Source organism: Sus scrofa, chromosome X (genome assembly GCF_054392235.1).
Source record: "Sus scrofa isolate SSC_HxYL_T2T_F1_AM1 chromosome X, Sscrofa_HxYL_maternal_Yorkshire_Landrace_v2.0, whole genome shotgun sequence".
NCBI lineage: Eukaryota > Metazoa > Chordata > Mammalia > Artiodactyla > Suidae > Sus > Sus scrofa.
Genome location: NC_139401.1, coordinates 95,964,871 through 95,987,472, shown reverse-complemented (window position 1 = coordinate 95,987,472; position 22,602 = coordinate 95,964,871). Strand labels below are relative to the sequence as shown.

The window sequence follows — 22,602 nt, the reverse complement described above, 5'->3', positions numbered from 1 at the left end:
TTCCAATGTTGTTGCAGAAAACTGTCACTGTGCAGATTGGTCTCACTTTAAGTGCATGGCCGCAAACCTCAAATGTCACAAACATTGCTACCCAGAGATGTCCCTACACTTCCCTAGTATGTTTACTATTGCACTTTGAGGAAAAAATCAAAAGTTTCACATGCTGTCCACTCTTTTCAAGTTGCATGCAATAGCTCATTTCATTGCTCCTTGCCTATCCATGCTCTCTCATCTCACGTACACATCATCTCAGCTGATGGTATGGCCACACTTACAGCCTTTTACTGTTACCTGGGATGATGTGTCCCTGTTCCCTTAGAAGAATTTGATCTAGATTTCTAAAGACATCACTCCTGCAATCATCCCTTTCCTCTCTTGTATTATCGACCCTTCTCTCTCCATTGGATCGTTCCCCTCTGCATTTCAAATACCCTAGTACCTCTTATTTTAATGAAACACAAACAAATTTCCCCTTATTAACATTTCTTGCTCCAGCTACTGTCCCATTTCTCTGCTCCTCCTTAGGGAAAATTTTGAAGGAGCTGTTATCTTCACTGTCTCCACTTTCTCACCCACATTCTCTCCTCAACCTAGTCCAATGGGGCTTCTGCCACAGTCACTTAACCAAGGCTACTTAAGGGAAGGTCACTGATGACTTCTATGTTACTAAATAGAGTCCCTTCTCTGTCTTCATTAAATTGATTTCTCATCATTGAACACAGTTGACAACTCCCTCCTAGTCTACAACATTTTCTATAGTTGTCTTTCTTCTGCATTACTACTTTTTAAAAAAAATTCCAACTCACCAGATGGTTCTTTATCATTTTTGCTGGATTCTTCTTTTTCGCTCAAGCTCTTTATGTTGTCATGCCTCAGGACTCTGTCCTTGGCCATTTCCTTTTTTCTATATACCATCCCTGGGTTAAGCCATTAATTCCCACTTTGGTGTTTATATCTACATGCTTATGAATCCTAATTTATATCTCTAGCTCCAACCTCTCCCCACAATTTAGTCTTATGTTCAACTGCCTACTTAACTTATTAACTTGAATATCTTGCAAATATCTCACACTCAATTATCTCCAAAACAGAACACTTTATTTCTATTTGTAACCAGAAACTGTCCCTCTTCTCTGTATTAACATCGCATTAAATGATACCACCATATACACAACTATGAAAGCTAAAAACCTAAGACTTCATTTTTTGAGAGCCACAGAATGTAACTTTTTTAGTAGTAAGTTTTATAGCAGCTATATTTTCTAAAGCATAGAGTCCCTCCAGCTTGCCATGTTTTTCCCACCTTAGGTCTTTTACCCTTGATATTGTATTTTCCTGGATGCTTCTCCCCCAATTGCCACTTGACTAGTTCCTTCTTATAATTCATGCCTCAGCTTAAATTAACCTCCTATCTAATCAAAAATAAAATGTCCTAGTCTTTTTTAATTTTTAATATTTGGCAGTATCTGATATTTCCTCATGTATTATCTTGTTGTTCTTATCTTCCCACTGGATATAATCTCTTTGATCATGAAGACATTGTCTGCTTTATTAGCTATTCTATTCCTAGGGCCTAGAGCAGTGTTTGGTACATAGTAGGCACTCGATAAATGTTTACTGACTGTGGTTGCCAAGGGGGAGGGCGGAGAGAGAAGGATGGACTGGGAGTTTGGGATTACTGAATGCAAACTATTACATTTAGAATGGATAAATAACAAGGATCTACTGTATAACATAAAGAATTATATACAGTCTCCTGGGATAGACCATGATGGAAAAGAATATACAAAAGAATGTGTGTGCGTGTGTGTATGCACAACTGAGTCACTTTGCTGTGTATAGCAGAAATTGGCACAACATTGTAAATTAACTATACTTTAATTTTTTAAAAAAAGTTATGTAAAATCAGTGTTTATTGAACTATCGAATAAATTAACTCAAGGTATGACATTCTCTCCATATCCAATTCTTTATTATCTACTTAACAAACAAGCCAATGAGCTTTGCCTTGACTGCTCATTAGCATGTATGCTAGAATCAGAGAAGATGTGGTCACTTAATGTGGAAAAATAATAACCATTTTCAGTCTGTCCATGGCTAGTTTTTGCTTATCTTACAAGTTTCAGCCTAAATACTGCCTCCTTAGGGAAGCATTTTTTGATCCTATAAACTATTTTCCCTTTGCTGTTTTCCCAGCATATACCGCTTTACATTACACATCATACCTATAATTACTTGTTACATACTTATAAACTATATTCTCTATGAGGGTGGAGGTTGTCCTTTTTTAAAAAAATATCTTTATTTATTACAGTGTCTAGTATGGAGCAAGAGTTCATTAAACATTTGCTGGATTGAATTAAACTGACATGACTCACACCATCATTGAGGGTAGTAAGTCTGAACCTCAATATACACTTGCTTAGTGAGTGAATCTAAGCTCCAATTATGAAAGAAAATTCAATTGTCATGTTTGTGGGATGACTATGATGGGAGAAAAAAATTAAAGCATAAGACTATGTATTGCTCTGTAGCATAACTTCCTCTTCTTTTATTAACCTAAATTAAGAATCTGATATTTAGACATTCCATCTCAGAAAATGTGAGAAGGTTCAATCCACTAAAATAGCCATATATGTGAGGGGTTGGGTAAATATGTCTCCACTTAAATTGAAATAACGCCTTGTTTGGAACTCTGTAGGTTGCTAGAGAAATGGTAAAATGGTGACACCCTTACAGGAAGAAGATAAGAGGGATCAAAGCCAGCTTATGGGTGGCAAAGAAGATAATCCTCTATCACATGAAGGATAGATCTCTTTCAGTATGAAAGGAAACTAGCTTTGACAGATGCCAATACACAGAAAAGTAGCACTTCCTGCTTCTATCATAAAGATAAATTAGAGCAAGTACCTTAGCTCTGGAGACCATTTGAACTCCATGACCCAGGTGGCAGAAACTACAACCAGAAGACTACTCAATTCAGCCTGAGAGTCTGCCTTTACTTATCTTGTCTTGATAATTAGCTGATTAATTAGTTACAGCAGGCACTTGTTATGAAAGAGACCAGTGTTCCTGGGTATAATATACTAACTCAAGGCAGGTAGACATACTTCTATGCCACATAAGAGACAAGCCTTGCTCTCACTGGGACACCCCTGCACCATTTTCTTTTGATTAGCAGGTTTTATAATTAATATGTTACTTTAGACAAATATTTATTGATCACCTTCTATGTGCCAGACACTTTTATAGACACTGAGGATATGGCAGTGAGCAAAATATATGATGCCCCAGCCCTTAGGAGTCTTATATCCTCATAAAAAGAGACACAGTAATTATACAGACATAGAAAAGAAACATAGTAACCGAAAGGGATTGTGGAGATAAATTTAGGAGTTTGAGATTAGTTAACATGTACACATTACTATGTATAAAATAGGTAAACAATAAGGACCTACTATATAGCACAGGGAATTATACTCAATATCTTGTAATTACCTTTAGCAAAAAAGAATCTGAAAAATAATATATATGCATAAGTTAATCACTTTGCTGTATATTTGAAACACTGTAAATTAATTATACTTGAATAAAAAATTTTAAAAGAGTCAGAGTAATTAGATAAGCCAATAATTATGGAGAATAATATAAGGGCTATGAAGAAAAGTAAAGCGAGGTAAGAGGACAGAAAGTGATGGAGGGGCAGTGGGTAATCATTGCAGATAATGTGGTTGAGGAAGGCCTCCCTGAGGAGGGGTCCTTTGAGCAGAGACCCGAATACAATGGAGAAGAAAGCCAAGGGAATAGCTGGGGCAGGGAGAGAGGAAACAGAAGCTTTTCTATGGACATTTTTCTAAAGGCTAAAAGCTAAAGCCTTGAATGCTCTAGGACAATTTTCAGTAGCATTTTGGGGGACTTTCAGCATGCCTCTGTGTCCCTTCTGTTTGGGAAGCCTGAAATGCTCAGGCTTTTTGTGTACCCCTCTAGGCCAGGAACCCAGAAGAAATTCGTCTAGCATCCCAGCCACATGACTAGATCCTTCTTAGTCTTGCTTTAGTGTATTACACATTGGCATTACAGAAATAGAAATCCATGGGTCTTCCCTCAACAAGGTCATAATCATTTATTTGGGGGATAGGACTATGCTGTAATACCCTTTCCTCAAGTCCTTTTGGCCAAAAATCTTAGAACCACCAGACTAGGAACATTTCATCAATTCCATTCTGCATTTTCAAAGCTTAATCCCAGTCTACTCAGAGTATATGGCCTTGATTCTGGATTCTTATACTGATAGTGGATTTGGATATGATCTACCATTTGAATTATATGAAAGTTATTTTGAGGGTTAAATTGTGCTCTTGTTGTTTTCTCGTTTTACATGTTTGTGGGGGTATAACTTCTAAGGAGTGAAATGAACAGACCTGACATATACAGTTCAATGAGTTTTTCCAAATGCAAAAACCTGTGCGTCCCACATTCCAATCAAGTTAAATGATGTTTTTGTCACCCTCAAAATTTCCTTTCTACTCATTCTAGTCAAGCCCCCTCCAAAAGTAACCACTATTCTGATATTTTTCACCACAGCACAGTTTTGCCTATCTTTGAACTTTATATAAATGGAATCATACAGTATGTACTTTCCTGGGCCTGGATTCTTTCTCTCTTCCTTACGTCTGTGAAATCCATCCATATTATGTGTATGAGCAATTCATCTCCTTTCATTGTTGAGTAGTATTCTATTTTATGGATATACCTGAATCCATTCATCTATTGAGGGAAGTTTGGATTGCATCCAAGTTTGGGCTATTATGAATAGAGCAGCTATGAACATTTGTGGAAAGTCTTTCTATGGACATATGTTTTAATTTTTCTGGAGTAAATATCTAGTAATGGAAGGTGGATAACAGGGTGTGAAGGTAGATTAAGCACTTTAACATATGCATGTATGTTTTGGCTCTGAACCCAGTCTACATGTTTGCAATGGGTATGAACTCTCCCCTGAGCCTCGACATTCTTGACTCTGGCTGAAAAACCACTATATTAACATGGTAGAGCACAGCAGTTATGAGTAAAGTTTCTGGATTTGGACTCCCAGAGTTTATATCTTAGCCCTATTACTTAAAAGCTGTGAGGCCTTGGGCATATGTAAAGCCAGGACCTTGGATTCCATATATGTAAAATATACTTGTTTCATGGATTGTGTAGTAGAAATCCAACAAGATAGTATCTACAAAAGTGGTTATTACAGTGCCTGGCACTTCATAAAGTTTCAATAAATGTTGACTTGGGGGCTGTGTGGGGGGGTCTTAAGTCCTATCTGCACTTGTCTGGATGTGTCAGTGAATACATGAAAATAAAAGGCCACCATACACCAAAAGGTATATAATTAAATCACATGAAAGACCAAACTTGGAGCTTAAGAGGAAACAAAAATCTAAGTTAAACAAAACCCCTGAAATAACAGTGCACAAATATTGATTAATTGTTCACCTTTACCTTTCAGACAAACTTTATCTTCAGCAACACTGTATTTCCTTAATAATATCGGCTTATATATATATAAGCCTAATATGTTCTTACTTCCTTACGAGTAAATAGTTGACATTCACGAAGGTGTCAATAACAGCTGTACTGGCAAAATATTAATAAAAGGATCAATTCAGCAACATCATCAGGGACAATCAATGTCAGACTCAAGTATAAAGATGCTCAAACTATAAGAAACACTTTATGACTTGGCAATTACTAATTTACATATGTTTTACTTATCCATTTCAATAAAATCAATTTCCTGACTCTCTGCTGAATATAGTTTTGGTCAGCAAGTATTAGGCGATGAGAGACACAAATGTACAAATATCAGGGAACTTTTCTTTCTTTTCAAGTGATTCTGCTAAGTTTGCAATGTCAAGGTGCCCAGCTGTTTGATTTCATAACTGGGGCAAATGCCAGGACTGCAACTCAAAATAAGTAATGATGACCTTTGATTTAATTTCCAAAGAAACAGTAATCACTGGTGCAGCTGTGGATTCCAACCCAAGAGAAACTGAAAAATCTAAAATTAAAATTTTCCTGTTCTCCCTTAAGCTAGATCAGTGAACAATATTGCTTGAGCTAGGGGTGGCCCTGATACTGGATATAACCTCAAATTCATTTTAAGGAAAACGTGAAAGGTTTGGATTTTGTGGCTTTTTCCATTCTTTGAATGGAAAAAGAATCTCAAACAGTCACATTGAGCAGAGAAGGCCCAAAGAGGAATATCAAATTCCTGATTTTCCCTGATGACATTGCTGGTGATAGGAAATGTCAATATTCTGCCTCTAACAAAGCCTTGAGGGCCATGTTCAAGGCAATCATCCTTCTTGATCCTCAAAGGGTAGGAAAATGCCCCCCACTCCTGGCATCTTGGTAGCCCTCTAACTACATTCTGCAGCTGTAATATGGAGATGCATTTGAAATCATCCTGTCCTTTAACCATCATATCCTGGCAAATATCCTGAATTCCTGTAAACTAAAAAACAGCCAAAATTCTAGAGGGGGAAAAAAGCTCAAATTAAGTAACTCTGCATTTCACAAATGGTCGTACCAGTTTTATGGGCTGATTTAACCTGTCAGTTACTGAGTTTGGTGCATCCTTCTGTGTACCTCCTCTGTACTCCTTTAACTCATCTGCTTACCTCTATTATAGTACTTACCACATAGCTGTCAGTTTGATTTTATTCTAATATGCAACTCTCATCACGTCACTCCCTGCTTAGTATCCCTCAGTGGTTTCTGCTGTTTCCAAGGTAACATCCAGACTCTTTATTTTGGTCTCTGAAGGGCCTTTCCTGATTTGGGCTCTTGCTTTTTTTTTTTTACTTTTTAGGGTCATACCCACCACATATGGACGTTCACAAGCAAATGGAGCTGCAGCTGCTGGCCACAGCCACAGCAATGTGGGATCCAAGCCATTTCTGCAACCTACACCACAGCCCACGGCAATGCCTGGCCCACAGGGTGAGGCCAGGGATCAAACTTGCATCCTCATGGATACTAGTTGAATTCGTAACCCACTGAACCACAATGGGAACTCCCTCCTCTTACTTATCTTTCTAGCATCATCTCCTGACATCTTTCCCCTTCCATCTCCAGTGTTAGCCAAACTGGCCTACCCGTAGTTCCTCCAAGGAGCCATGCTTGCATCTTTCAATGCCTTAGCACATATCTTTTCCTGCTAATGCAAATGCCCTTACCCCAGCTCTGTCCATCTGGCCAGTTCTCCTGATTTTTAAAGTTTCAACTCAAGTGACACTTCCTTCTTAGATCATTTTTGGTTTTGTTCACATAGGACCAACAACTCTAACCCACATCAAATGCAGGTGCCTCTCCATTGCTCTCCCTCAGCCCCTATTGAATGATATTACTGTAGCACTTAACACTTTCATATTCGTAGAATTTTCTTGGGAGTCTTCCCCACTAGACTATGAGCTTGTGGGAGGCACAGACACTATTTTGTAAATTTCATATTCCTTACAGACTGTCTCAGTGCTTGGCTCAAAGTGCATGTTCAATAAATGTTGTCTGAAACAATGCGACAAAAGAAGGAAAAAAATCCTTGAAATTCCAATTGATGCAGTCTTTTTTTTTTTTTTTTTTTTGAGTTCTAGTAGACATGGATCTGACCTATAAACCTTCAATGTGAACACAGTGGGAACACTCTGAGCCCAATTCATTATCACCTGTGACCCTCTGGACAGTCCTGCTGTTTTCCCTCCTATTGGAGGGCAGTCCTCTGGCATTCTGTCAATCTTCAAAAAGCTTTCTAGCCTCCCTCCCATGTTGTGCTTTCCTGTTGAGGCCTGATTCCAACAGTCTTATCCTAGCTCTGGCCACTGGGTGGACCTCTTCTCTAAATATCTATTTGACCAACTCAAGTAACTTCTCTGGTCCCTTGATTACCCATTCCCAGGCATGTGTTGCATGAACTCTTCTTTTGCCCAGATTGCTTAATAATTTAAATATGCTAATATATTAACATTTAATTTAAAAATACAGTGAGAGATTGAACAGAGCCCAAAGTAGTATATGTAGAGCCATAAAATGCTCAAGGTCTTAGGAGGAGGAGGTGTGAAAGCACATGAGAAGCAAGCACTCTCACTACCCATTGCTCCCTAGTAACATTTCCTTAAATCTATAGGGCAGAATTCTTTCATTTTTAAAAATGTTTATTATTTTTCATTGAAGTATAGTTGATTTACATGATTTTTTCCTTCTGTACAGCATAGTGACCCAGTCATTCATATATATATACATATATATATATACACACACACATATACACACACATTCTTTTTCTCATACTATCTTCCATCATGTTCTATTCCAAGAGATTGGATACAGTTCCCTGTGCTCTACAGTAGGACCTTGTTTTTTATCCATTCTAAATGTAATAGTTTGCATCTACTAACCCCAAACTCCTCATCCATCCCACTTCCTCCTTCCTTCCCCTTGGCAACCACAAGTCTGTTCTCTATGTCTGTGCCTCTGTTTCTATTTTGTAGATAGGCTCATTTTTCTAAAGTCCCCTACTGGTAAACTGAATTTCAGGCCAATTTCCATGCATTCAGTCACCTTATGTTTTTTTTCCCCCACTAATCTTCACTTGTATTAATAAGGCCAAATATTCCAACTATTTTTCCCCCAATAGGCCCTAAATATGCCCTGGTAGGTGTGGGCCAATATCCCTGTGGTAATTGCAATTCAAATAAAAAAAAAAGATATATTTAAACAGCTTCACAAGTAGGATACATCTGGAATAAAACAGCTGTTGACCTTTAAAAATAGTTTTGTAACACAGGTCTTTCAACTGCTATTGACCCCCAAAGAAGGTATCAGATAATGCATTTACCTTGTTGAATAATAATTTGCAATATGCTTTAAAGGTCTTCTCCCTCTCAAGGGCCACTGATATTTTCATCCTTCTGAAGAGTATTCAATGTCTGCTATGTTTTTATAATCCTTAAGTCACCTTATATTCCTTTACAAGATCCACTGTATGTCATGATTTGCTGTGGAGATTAGTGCATTACTGATAGTTTTCCTTTCATATATCTTATAAAGAAAAAAGAAAAAGAAGCATGGATGCAGCACTGTTTCAGTGTCATTTTGAAATATCTCATTATGTATTGATTGCTACCGTTTTAAAAAATATATCCATCCCATGGGGTGGGAGAGGGCATTAAAGGTGGGTAAGTCATTTGTAAAATGTTACAGAGTTTTATTTGCATGGATCAAAAGAGGAAGAAACTTCTAAATCTGTCATCAGCCAAGCAAAATGGTAACACTTTCCCTGCGACTCTTAAACCACACAAGGAAAGACAGGACTGCATATTTTATATAGCATAGGCTAGGAACTTCTTGTACATGGAGAAGTCATCAAAATGTCCTATTATGAGTAGCGAGATATGCATTGGTCTTAGTATATGAAGCTATAACATAGATTTTGGTAATGTAAGAAGCAGACTTCATAGAATTCACCCTTGGCTTAGCAACAGAATCCAACTGCCTAGTGCAGAAAACAATTGTGATTGAAAGACAGCACTTAATAGTGGTCAAGAGCCAAGTTGCTTCTAACTTCCACAAAGAAAAAAAGGAATGATGAATTAACAACCTGAAACATGAACCAGATCAGAGGAAATTAAGCAATGCTTCCAGCTCCTTTAAGGGAAAGAGGACACAAGAAAATAGAAAAATGTGGCAGGAAGTTCTCTTGTGGTGCAGCAGGTTAAGGATCTGCTGTTACCACAGCTATGGGGCAGGTTGCAACTGTGACAAGGTTTCTATCCCTAGCCCAGGAACTTCCATATGCCATGGGCATCGCCAAAAAAAGAAAAAAAGAAAAGAAAATGTGGCAGTGGATTCTGATATTAGATGTAATAACATGAAAGAAATGAAGAAAAACATGAAAGAGAACAAAATGGTACCATGATAGAATGAGTTCAAATATCTAGTCTGAGATGATTCAGGAAATGGTTATAGACTTGATTAACACTAATTTTAGGATTTATATCTGAAATGCAGACTAGAGAGAGGATATATAAATGGAGTTTTTAGACAAGCAGAAATATAGCTTTTTAATGTGGGAAAAAATTCTGTGATAAGAGGAGATGGTCATATGTCCATTTCACTCCTTAACTTGAAAGATCCGAAATATTAGACAGTAAAAGGCATTGTCCAAGAGTAAGTAACAGGCATGATGCTTGTCCTTAGAAGATACAGTCCAAAGGAACAAAAGCTTCCCAAGATGCGCAAAACAATCTCAGAAACCTGAGACTTATCCTTGCCAATAATATGATTCTTTCCTCTCTCACATACTGCTTGTTCTCAGGATCAGGTACAAACTATGTATTCTGAGTTCATCTCCCAGATATGATAGTAGGTTGGGCTATCCACACTCACTCATCTGCTCTTTGGGATGAGAGCTGCAGAATGATAAGATGGCCCATTCTAGGGGATGTTATAAGAACATTATGAGTATTCAGTAACCAGGAAAGGCCAGACCCTATGCTTTATTTGCCACTAGGGTTTGAAATAGACACCCCAGTTTGCCTTCAATGAAACTAAGCACATGGGAATGGATGAAAGAGTGAAAACATTTCTTTGTTATTTTTGATGCTGTTGTTGTTTTCTTTTTAGGGCCACACACATGGCATATGGAAGTTCCCAGTCTAGGGACTGAATTGGAACTGCATGGCAATCATGGCAATACCAGATCCGAGCTGCATCTGTGACCTATGTTCCAGCTTGTGGCCATGCCTGATCCTTAACCCACTGAGCAAGGCCAGAGATCAAACCTGCATCCTGATGCTTAGGAGTCAGATTCTTAACCTGCTGAGCCACAACAGAAACTCCCTGAATACAGTTCTTAATACACAGCATTTCCAGAAGGTCACCAGGATTTTCTGAGGAAAGGTATATACAATTTGTCCACCAACTTCTCATTGTGTCACTGTCGCTGAGGTGAGATACCCATACTTGACAGTTGCCTCTACAGCCAGGTGGCAAGAGAAGAATAATAATGTAATAAAATGGGAGAAGTAGAATTTACTTCATGAAAACTCACTTTGCAGTCAGCTCTCATTAAGACTCTCTTACCTTAAGTATAGTGCAAAAAGCGGCAACAGTTCTCTTGTCACAATGTAGTCTGCAAGTTTGTATATTAGAACGGCATGTGTCCACACAGGATAAAATAATTACATACCTGAGGACAAAGGGTAGCATCCTTTAATCGGTGAATTTGTTGGACAGAGCATTCGGAAAACATAACTTCTCAACTGCATTTTAGTATGTGTGGAGTGCCTATTTTTACATTTTATTTAAATTTTTTTTTATTTTTTATTTTTTTCATTATAGCTGGTTTACAGTGTTCTGTCAATTTTCTACTGTACAGCATGGTGACCCAGTTACACATACAAGTATACGTTCTTTTTTCTCACATTATCATGCTCCATCATAAGTGACTAGACATAGTTCCCAGTGCTACACAGCAGGATCTCATTGCCTATCCATTTCAAAAGCAATCCTCTGTAACCCCAAGTTCCCAATCCATCCCACTCCCTCCCCCTCCCTCTTGGCAACCAGAAATCTATTCTCCAAGTCCATGATTTTCTTTTCTGTGAAAGGTTCATTTGTGCCATATATTAGAATGTTTTTAAATTTTAAAAAATAAGCTTCAATAAAAGCACAAGTAAAAGTCCAACAAAAAGATTTTAAGCTGTAGTATTGTCATAGTCACTTCTCAAAGCTTAACCAGCATAAAATTTAAGATCATATGCTAACAAAAAATGACAAAGCCTCTACCTTGCTACCTTTTTATCAATAAAGCTATAATAAAATGAGCCTGTGACTTTGATGCTTATAGAGACAATATTCCATCCAGTTCTGTTTGAAAGATCACTATTAGGATGCATAGAAACTACTATCCCATAATTCATTTATAAAATTTTACATAACCAGGCATTACCCCCTAACTATAAATCAGTCCCAATTTCTTAGTGTTTTGTGAGCAAGAAGAAAATTTAACCTTGGTCAATTAAACTAACCTCTAAATTGCTACCTAAGCATGTTGGCGACAGCTGTCAATTCAGAAGCAGTTTATAAAAGCTGAAAGATGACAAGAAAATGCTGAGTTGATATGACAGTGATGACAAAAATTTGCCAAGGCATATATCCCTGTAGAAAATGTCTCTGCACCACAACAGATGGCCAGTGGTCAGGGAAAAACCGTTAAAGTCAAAACTGGAAACTTTTAACTCTTCACTCTGGGAGACTAAAGACTTGATACAAATCATTTCCCCAAATCTTTAAAAAGCCGAGCTTTGTCTGAGAGCCTTGTGGATGCTAGCAAAGACATTTGTACTATGCCTTGGCTTGGCAAGATAAACTAAAGCATTTAGAAAGAAAAACACTGAAATTTTCCATTAACAGTCCACAAAATTCATCAGACACGCTTTACTGTGGGGGCTATGCTCTCAGTCCTTTTGCCTGGGGAGAGACCCATCATGCAGGTAATGAATGATTCACTGAGAAGCACAAGCAAGTCACAGCCATTAGTACTCGCTGTCACAAAGCAGCCGACAGCTGCTCTGCATCATGCAGTGGGGGCCGCCTTGATCCCCAGGCACTTCTCTCCTGATGAAGCTACAATGAGAACCACCTCTGAGGGCGACATTTCTGAGCCTTAGGAAAGGAGGGGATCAAAAATCTGATGCCATCAGTGATCTAACCAAACAATGAGAGTGCCCAAAAGAAAAAAAAAATATTCATTTAGGGCCTAATTTGATATAGGACACAGAGCAGGAGGAAAAAGAAAAGAAAAACCCTCCCTGATTAAATAAGCAACAGTACGTTTCCATAGATAAGAGTAGCAAAGCTGTCGTCATTAACAGGATGGCCTCTCTTCAGTTTTCATCCCTAATTGTTCAATTATTTGCATTATACTCAACTTCTAAACTACCCCCAAAGTCTTCTCAATCAGGGTGTAAATTCAAAATAAGTAAGTTACTGCCACTACCCTGTGTATTTGCCAGAGGCATGTATCACATTGAGTTGAGTCACATTCTCCACAAGCCTGTGCTATCCCCTCAGCCATTTCAAAAGCTGCATTGACTCTGTCCCTGGAGCACTATTTTTTGTGTTGAAAGGGTCATTCCCCTGCACAGCCCTGACTGCTGAGTAAGATATCTGCTCACAGGCTGGGCCAATTGTGTGCGTATTGTCTAAACAGTCAATGAAGTTCCTCTCAAAATGGAATGTATTACCACCAAAATGTGAAGAGGTGGGAATGGAGAACAGACCTCTACATGGGAGAACACAGGGAATGAGGTCCATATTCATGTCGTGCTGCTTTGCCAAGCAAAATACTGCCTGTTAACATAGTGTCTGTGAGGCAGACAGACACTGCACATGCCTTTTTATGCCATGTATTAATGCTTTGTTACAGCCAGAAAATTCCCCACAGAGGAATAAGGAGAGTAAGCCATTGTTTGTATATTTGGTACTTAAAAGAAATCAAGGCAGGGTTAAAGGAGATCAAAGCTGTTTCTACACACACACACACACACACACAAACTAGTAAATTAATTCAAATTAAAGATGAACTGATGAAGTCAGGAAAAAAAAATTCTTTTTTTTTTTTTTTTTGGCTACACCTGAGGAAGTTCCTGGGCCGGGGATTGAACCTGTGCCACAAGAGTGACAAAGCCAGATCCTTAACCTATTGAGTCACCAGGGAACTCCCAGAAAAACTTTTAAAAATGCATGTGAGGAGTTCCCGTCATGGCTCAGTGGAAACGAATCTGACTAGTATCCATGAGAACACAGGTTTGATTCCTGGTCTTGCTCAGTGAGTTAAAGATCTGGCTTTGCCATGAGCTGTGGCATAGGTCACAGACACGGCTTGGATCATGTGTTGCTGTGGCTGTGGAGTAGGCCTGCAGCTATAGTTCCAATTCAGTCCCTAGCCTGGGAACCTTCATATGCCATGGGTGCAGCCCCAAAAAGACAAAAAAAAAAAAAATGCATGTCAAATGGCTGTTTTACTAAGTGACAAGTCTATCTAATGCCTCACAGGCATGACTTTATTCTTCACCTGCTTTTATTTAGCAATGATTTTTTTTTGTGGAAATTTTATTTCACCCATATAATTCAGCTAAACTTGTTATTAGTGGTATGGTAGTGGAAACACTAGCTGATGATATTTTCAATTTTTAACTAGTCATTTGGGTTCTACAGACATGGTTTCAGGTACTTTTTACCAGACAAGAAAGTGTATTCGCAGAGAATGCAGACTTGAAGGGAGGTTTAATCGTTATCAATGACTCCGCTTGCATTTATAGACTACAAAAAAAATAAGAGCTACAGTCTATTGGATACTTACCGTGTGCCAGACTCTGTGCTATACAACTGACATATTTTATTTCATTTAACCATCCAAATAAGGCTTTAGATGGCTATGTTATCAGCCTCACTGTATAGGCAGAAAAACAGTTTTGGCAAAATGCCAAGTCCTGGAAGACCAAGGTATCTATGGTAAGCCATGACAGAATCAAAATCAAGAGACCAATTTTGAGCCCTCAGTGCTTCAGAGACATTCAGAGGAGGGGAAGGAGAATAGGGAGATAAACAGTCAAGAAAAGCTTGAGATGGGAGAAGAACCCTAAAGGATAAGTAATAAGAATGGAAGAAAATATTGTGAAAAAAAGATGCCAAGGACCAATGGGTGGCATATAACACTAATGGATTGGTTTGAATTTATACAACTGGCATAGGGAGTCTATTGCCATATTTTCATTTCTTTTTTTTTTTTTTTTTTTTTTTTTTTACAGCAGCACCCATGGCATGTGGAAGTTCCTGAAGCCAGGAGTTGAATCAGAGCTGCAGCTTCAGGCCTACACCACAGCCACACCAACAATGAATCCATGCCTCCTCTGCAACCTACTATGAAGCTTGCAGCACCACTGGATCCTTAACCCGCTGAGAGAGGCCAGGGATCAAACCCACATCCTCTCGGACACTATGTCAGGTTCTTAACCCACTGAGCCACAGTGGGAACACCTCAATTCCTTTTGTATATCACAACTTTCTAAGCTAAAATACCAACACTGAGGTACAAGTACACACAGTGGGGTAGTTTGTAAATGTGCTGCAGCTGGATCTCAGGAAAAAGACAAATATTTGAGAGCTCTAAAGACATTTCTTAAATGCATCATTTATGGTGAAAAAAATTTTTTGAAAGGAAAAAATAACACACATTATATATTACCTGTCTTTCCATCAACAAGCCAAAAGCTCCTTCATTTTCTTGATTCTGACACACTGCTAAATTCTGGGAAACCCATGCGGGTAAGATAATGCTGACAAGAGTTGGTAATTACAAGCTGACATCTGAGGACAGTTACAGGCTGCAGTAAAACACCTACCCTCCCTAGCACGGATAATCTATGTTACCAGCCATTTGATTATTTAATTTAGCTGTAAAATATCAATGGGGGTCTTTTTAGTGTTTTTTTTGTAATTAAAATATTTTTATTTGGGACTCTGTTCTTTGATCACTATTATCTGAAAACACTCAAATCTATTCTAGAAAGAGAAGAACATGAATGCTTTAATAAGTTTACAGATTTTGAAGCTGAAAGTCATTTAATTCAATCTTCCGTAAACATAAAGTCTTGGTGAATTTGATTTTTAATACACTTTATTATTTTTTTATTCCCATTACTTGCAGTCAGTTCTAGTCATTTTCCTTCTCTTTAGTCCTTAACCACAAGTTAAAAAAATATTGACATCACTTTCATCTCTCCTCTCTGCTGCTTTCCAATAGCAAAACAATCAGCATACTTTTACATGTATCTGTATTAAGCAACTGTTTTAAAACATATATTGTATCATTTGAAAATATTCCTCTGTTAAGGTAGGATGGATTTCTAACCCACAATTACCATTATTCTACACTCACATTTTTGAAACGGTAACGTTGTAATCTATTATGCAAGGCCCACCTATACCATATGACCTGCTCCAATTACCCTAGTCCATTTGAAATTCTAAGCTTCTATCATATTTTTCTGAATCACCCAAATGCAGTGTTCATTTCCGTATTAATTACTGTCCCCAGAGCTAACCTGAAGGCAAAGATTAGAACTTATTCTACTTTTGTGGCTACCTCACAGGCATCTAGCAAGGTAACAGTTAGGAACACATAAGATAGCAGCCAATAGGATAGTTTGAGAATGGGGGTAATAGATTGTGGAGGGCCATGTTTTCTCAAAAGTGCTTTTCATATTTTTTTCTTAATTAAATGTTCTGAAAATCCCACATGTGTGATTAACTCTGTGCTCATAAATTATTCTGGAAGAGACTCAAAGTTCTTAGTCTGGACACTATAATTAGCCATGGCAGATTTTCGTACATTGGCTTTACACTTAAAAAAATAAACTAATTTCTCCCTCTGCTTCCTTCAATTTATCCAGGGTTGAAATCCAGTAAACATTAAAACTGTCTATAATAATAATGGTAGTAATAGCAACACCTGGTTCTTATATTTTTCCTTCTCTCTGAGAAGTTAAAATTTAGTTCTAGATGCTTGTTTCCATACTATTTATTAATGTGGCTTCATATGTAGGTTACTAAATGGTTAACTCAATTGGGTCTTCTCCAAGGAAAACACCTGTAGAAAGGCCAGAGGTTCCTAAGTTTCTACATCTACTTTTGCTAACGTGATTTAGTTTGAAATTTGAAAACGAGAAATTGCTGTATAGCTGGGATGCTGTGAGGATAGAAAGTGAGCTCACTAACTGTATTCGTTGGGATGAGGCTGAACTGAGAAATGACACTGTATTTAAGTAATGGCTTATGCACCGGAAGTACAGTAACCATTGTTAAGTGGGTGGTCAATGTCTGTAATAATGTTTCACAGGAGGACAAACACCATGGTGCATTTGTACTAGATGCTAGAATTGTGTTAGGAATAGGGAATGCTATGTACATATGATATTAGATACTGCAGAATAATGTTCTAGAAAAGAAATCAGAGCTACAGTGGTATTCATAAGTGTGAATACATGAATATATTCATATATGGAGAGGGTGGTAAGCCACCCAGAAAAAATAAGATATGGCAAGACTCAGTACTGTCACACCTCCCACCAAACCCGGACCTGATTTTAAAAAGTTTTTAGAGAATTCAAAATGGTTCAAAAGAACAAGAGCTCCTAATTCCATAACAAAATTCCTACCACAATTTGATCTTATCATGGGATGTATGAAATGGATCATGAAGCATTCCTCAAGAAACAACTCAACGAGTTTCTCTACTGTATATTATGTTGATCCTAAAGTAATAGGAGGTGTGATGTTGATGGACATGTTTCATCCTCAGGGATATCCAAAATGTGGATTTTCAGCAGAATCATAAAATAGTCAAAAAACAGAGGCTAGAGATGTTTTTAAAGTGTTTCATTCACTTTTAGAATTGATGCATCACATATAAAATTAAAACAAATAATACTTTCCCCAGAGAGACATAAAAAATGACTAACACTTAAAAGTAGCAATTACAATTTTGGTAGAAGTGCTATACGAATTTAAATGATTTTATTAAAGGAAACAAATATGAAAACATTACTTAGGTATATTAAATTATACAGAGTTAGTTTCTGTTCAGAACATGCATATATACTCAACTGGTAAGCTCAAAAACTACTAAACAACAATAGAGTTTAGGTTAATTGAAAAAACTTGCCATTCTTTTTTTTTTCTATTTACTTTTGGTTCTATGTTTACCTATTTATCATTCTTTGTATATTATAAACTCTCATTCAATTCAATCTAATAACTATTTATTGATCAATGATTACTCTGTATGCACTCTGTGTACATTGTAACTGGTTTGAAGAGCAATACCATATGGTTTTGCCCTTGAAAAGCTCACAATCCAATATGAGTGCTTGGGGTAGAAGCAAGAAGAAAAACAGAAAATTTCATAAATCACTACAACACAGGATATGAGAGCCTTAAAAATATACAAAGTGCTATGTATGTGTAAATGAAAGGGTGATCCCATGTGACTGAAGTGACTGGGAAAGATTAAGTTTAAAAAGTGGTCTTTGAGATGAGACTTTCCTTGAGGGATCTTAAAAAATTTTTTAAAGGGAATTGGGAGAAAGACTTGATAGGAAGAATGTTTAGAACAAAAACAAACAAATAAAAACCAAATAAACCTTGGTTCATCTTCCCTGGAGAGTAGGTTCTATCTATGGAGACAATGAGAGAGATGGCTTGGGAAGGTAAGATGGAGTAATATCAGCATGAGTTTCTTAAAAAATATGAAAAAAAAACTTTGATAAAGTAAAATTTCAAATGGAACCAAAGAGAACACACTAAAAAGTGAGTCTCCCAGACTAGTCCTATTACCCAAGAGTGACCATTTTCAGTAATTTCTTGTGCATCCTTGCATATTTTCATATATATATCTATATATTCATGTATATACATATATGTATTCATTCTCTTTTCTATTTCCACAAATGGGGACATATATTGTGTATCTGTTCCATATGCTGATTTTTTTTTTTGTCTTTTTGCTATATCTTTGGGCCACTCCCACAGCATATGGAGGTTCCCAGGCTAGGGGTCTAATCAGAGCTGTAGCCACCAGCCTATGCCAGAGGCACAGCAACATGGGATCCGAGCTGTGTCTGCAACCTACACCACAGCTCACGGCAACGCCGGATCGTTAACCCACTGAGCAAGGGCAGGGACCGAACCCACAACCTCATGGTTCCTAGTCAGATACATTAACCACTGTGCCACGACGGGAACTCCTGTATGCTGATTTTTTTTTTACTTAACATATCTTGTAGATATTTTCCTATTGGCATATATCTACCTTATTACTTTTATAGCTGTATAATAGCACTCTGTGGATATGTCATATTTCATGTAATCAGACTTATATTGATGGGCAGTTAGATTTTTTCCAGTCTTTTATTTTTACAGCAATGCTGCAAAGAACACCCTTGAATTTACATCTGTGTAGGCATGTATATCTATAGCAGGATCTTTCAACTTCAGCACAATTCACACTTCGGGCCCCATAATTATTTGCTGTAGGGTTTTTTGTTTGTTTTTTATGGCTGCACCCATGGCATATGGAAGTTCCAATTCCATGTGCCAGGCATTGAATCCGAACAGCAGCTGTGACCTACACCAGAGCTACAGCAATGCCATAACCTTTAACCCACTGTATCGGGCCAGGTTTGAACCTGAACCTCCACAGCAACCCACACTGCTGAAATTGGATCCTTAACACACTGTGCCGCAGTGGGAACTCCTGTAGTTTACCAATATTACTGGCTTCTATTCACTAGATTCCAGTACCACTCCTGCCCCTGTTGTGACAATCAAAAATGCCTCCTGATATGGCCAAATGTCCCCTTGGAAGCAAATGTCCCAGGTTGAGAAACACCAATCAGTAGGATAAATTTCTAGTAACATTTGCTTTTATGTTATCGGTTCACTGCCAACACTGCATATTATCAAAAATTAATATTTACCACTCATTTTTTTTTACCATACCCAGGACATGTGAAAGTTCTTGAGCCAGGTATTGAACCTGCACCACAGCAATGTCCCCAGCCACTGCAGTAACAATGCCAGATCTTTAACTTGTTGCACGGCAAGAGGACTCTACCACCCACTTTAATCTGCATTTACTCATAAGTGAAGCTAAAGATTGTTTCCTATGTTTATAAGCCATTTGTATTTCTCTTTAATTAAATTTCTTGTTTTCTTTTTTCTTTTGTATTAACTAGTGATGTACTGATTTATAAGAATGCAAATTATTAGACTCATCTGTCATATGTGTTACAAAATGTTTTCCATCTTCTCCTCTTGATCATTAGACTGTTTCCTGTGAAGAATTTTAAAATTTACAGAGTTTCATTTATTAATATTTTCACTAGAGTTTCTATATTTTGTGTCTTGGGCCTTTTTATATTTCGAGGCCCCTACCCCACTCCATGGCCAGTGTTTACTTCCAATACTTTTACAATTTCACTTATTTTCAAATCTATGATCTCCCTGGAATTAATTTGGCCATAAAGAATGAGATAGGGAGTCACCCTTATTTACTTTTCTCTCCCTAAGTGGATAGTCAGTTTCAACATAATTTTCTCTGTATTTGAATATGGCTCTCTAATTATACATTAGTGTTGGATCTATTTCTGGGATTAAAAAAATCTGTTTATTTGTCATGTCTTCCTATACCTGTACCTTAATTACTGTAATTTATAATAGATATTATAAAGTTAATCTTCATTTGTTATTCCTACTTTTCATATTTTTCCTAGCTATACTCACACATTTATTTTCATATTTTCTATGTCTTTTGTAATCATTATGTCTAGCCCAAAGTTACCTTGGTATTTTAGTTGGAATCACATTAAATTTTAACATCTTTTAATGTTGTCTTTTTAAGGTACCACTTTCCATCTATTCATGTCCCTCGGTAGAGTTTTAAAATTTTTCTTCATATTGGTCATATAAATTTCTTAATTATTAGAAGATATTAATTCTAGGTTTTAGCTGCTTTTATACAGGAAATCCATGTATTTTCTATATTTCTGTAGATATGTAGTTATATGTTGTAAAATTCTAATAATTTCCAGTTAGTACACTTGGATTGTATCCAGGTATAACAATCATATCATTTGTAAATGATGATAATTTTGCCTCTTTTTATCCACTGTTTAAATATTTTATATCTCTCTTTCATTTAATTGTATTAGCTGATACATCCAGAGCTGAGCCAAATAATAGTGGTGAAATTGCCTTATTCCCAGCTTCAATGAGAATACATTTACAGTTTCATAATTAACTGACACTTTTTTATACTGATATTTTATTAATACATTTTTATCATATAAAGAATTATTCTGCTCTTCCACTATCTTTAACTGGAGGTAAAAAATGGGCTGTATTAGACTAATCATGAAGAAATGTAGCTGGAGCTAAAAGAGTCTAGATCAGTGGCTTTTGAGGTATGGTTTCCACACCAACAGCATTGGCATCACTTGGAAATTGTTAGAACCACAGATTCTTGCTGCCCTCCCTCATCTACTGAATCAGAAACTTTGGGGAAGGGGCGCAATAACCTGTACTTTAACAAGACCCCTCCCAGGTGATCTCGTACATGCTAAAATTGGAGACCCACTGACCAAATGCAGGGGTCAGCAATTACAGCCCTCAGGCCAACAGTGGTTCTGCTTCCTGTATTTGTAAATACTATTTTACCCCAAGATAGCCACACTCATTCATTTCTGTATTGCCTAAAGTTGCTTTCAAGCTACAACGGAAAAGGTGAGTAGTTGCCATAGACATTGCCTGGTTTGCAAGTCTTAAAATATTTACAACATGGCCCTTTACAGAAAATGCTTGCCAACCCTGACCTAGAGCAATGATTCTCTGCCTTGGCTGAAAATTAGAATCATATGGGGCACTTAAAAAAATACTCAATCAGAGTCCCATAACCAAGCATTTAAACAGACTCTCTAGGGTGGGATCCATACATGTTTTTTTTTCTTTAGCTGATTCCAATACTTGATTGATATTTGATATTCCAATACTTGAATATCAATACTTGTATATCCCATACTTGAATAGCAATAGTTGATAGTCCAATACTTGATCAATTTCCCTACTTAATTCCAATCTGCTATATTGTCGAAACTAATACTCATAAATCCTATCTGCATGTGTTTTATGTTGATTTAGGTAGACATGGATAAAGAGTTATTTCTCTTTTTCATGGATACACAAGAAATTAATCCCTGGCACAATGTAAATACCACAATAAAGGCAGATAATACAATATAAAATGGCAAGTCAACCATTATGCATGTTTCTCAGGCAAAGCCAGGAGCTTTTTTTCCCTGAAGCTTTTGTTTAGGAATTGGTTGAAATGAATAAATATAAATTATATTAGTTCTATAAAGCATGTACTGGGCAATTTTCAAACCCAACTTTGATTGATCCGTGAATTTCCAGTAACATGCACTCACATTCAAATTTCATAGATTGCTGAAAACACCAGTGAACCTATTGAAACAGAGCAGGACTCTGTGGGGCTCCTGAACACAAAAGCCTTTCTAGGTCCCCTGTAGGAAATAGGCTACATTTAGCCTCTATGACCTTCCCTGAGTTCCAAAGGCAGGTTCAAACAGTTGCTAATCAGGGAAGGGAGGGGAGGCAAAGACAAGGGAGGAGCTGTCAAGAAATAATAGTTCAGGAGTTCCTGTTGTGGCTCAGCAGGAAGGAACCTGACTAGTATCCAAGAGGACTTGGGTTTTATTCCTGGCCTGGCTCAGAGGGTTAGGGATCCACGTTGCCATGAGCTGTGGTATAGATCTCAGAGGCAGCTCGCTGGTAGCTGCAGCTCCAATTCAACCCCTAGCCTGGCAACTTCCACATGCCACACCTGCGCCCCTAAAAAGCAAGCAAAAACAAAACAAGAAAACAATAGTTCAGCCTTGGGGCAGGGTCCTGGTTCCTCCTCAAGGGGTA

The 22,602-nt window shown here is 37.5% G+C and overlaps 1 protein-coding gene across 7 annotated transcripts in view; it reads right to left on the bottom strand.

Moving 5' to 3' along the window:
* Positions 1–22,602, bottom strand: part of IL1RAPL2 (interleukin 1 receptor accessory protein like 2) — a 1,117,802-nt gene that overhangs the window by 702,552 nt on the left and 392,648 nt on the right. For 3 of the 7 annotated variants that reach the window (XM_085008093.1, XM_085008092.1, XM_085008096.1), the window contains one exon: positions 11,137–11,242. The exons of the other annotated variants lie outside the window; for them this stretch is intronic. The gene's annotated coding sequence lies outside the window, so the exon portion shown is untranslated. The remainder of the gene's footprint in view (positions 1–11,136; positions 11,243–22,602) is intronic. 7 annotated transcript variants of the gene reach the window in all.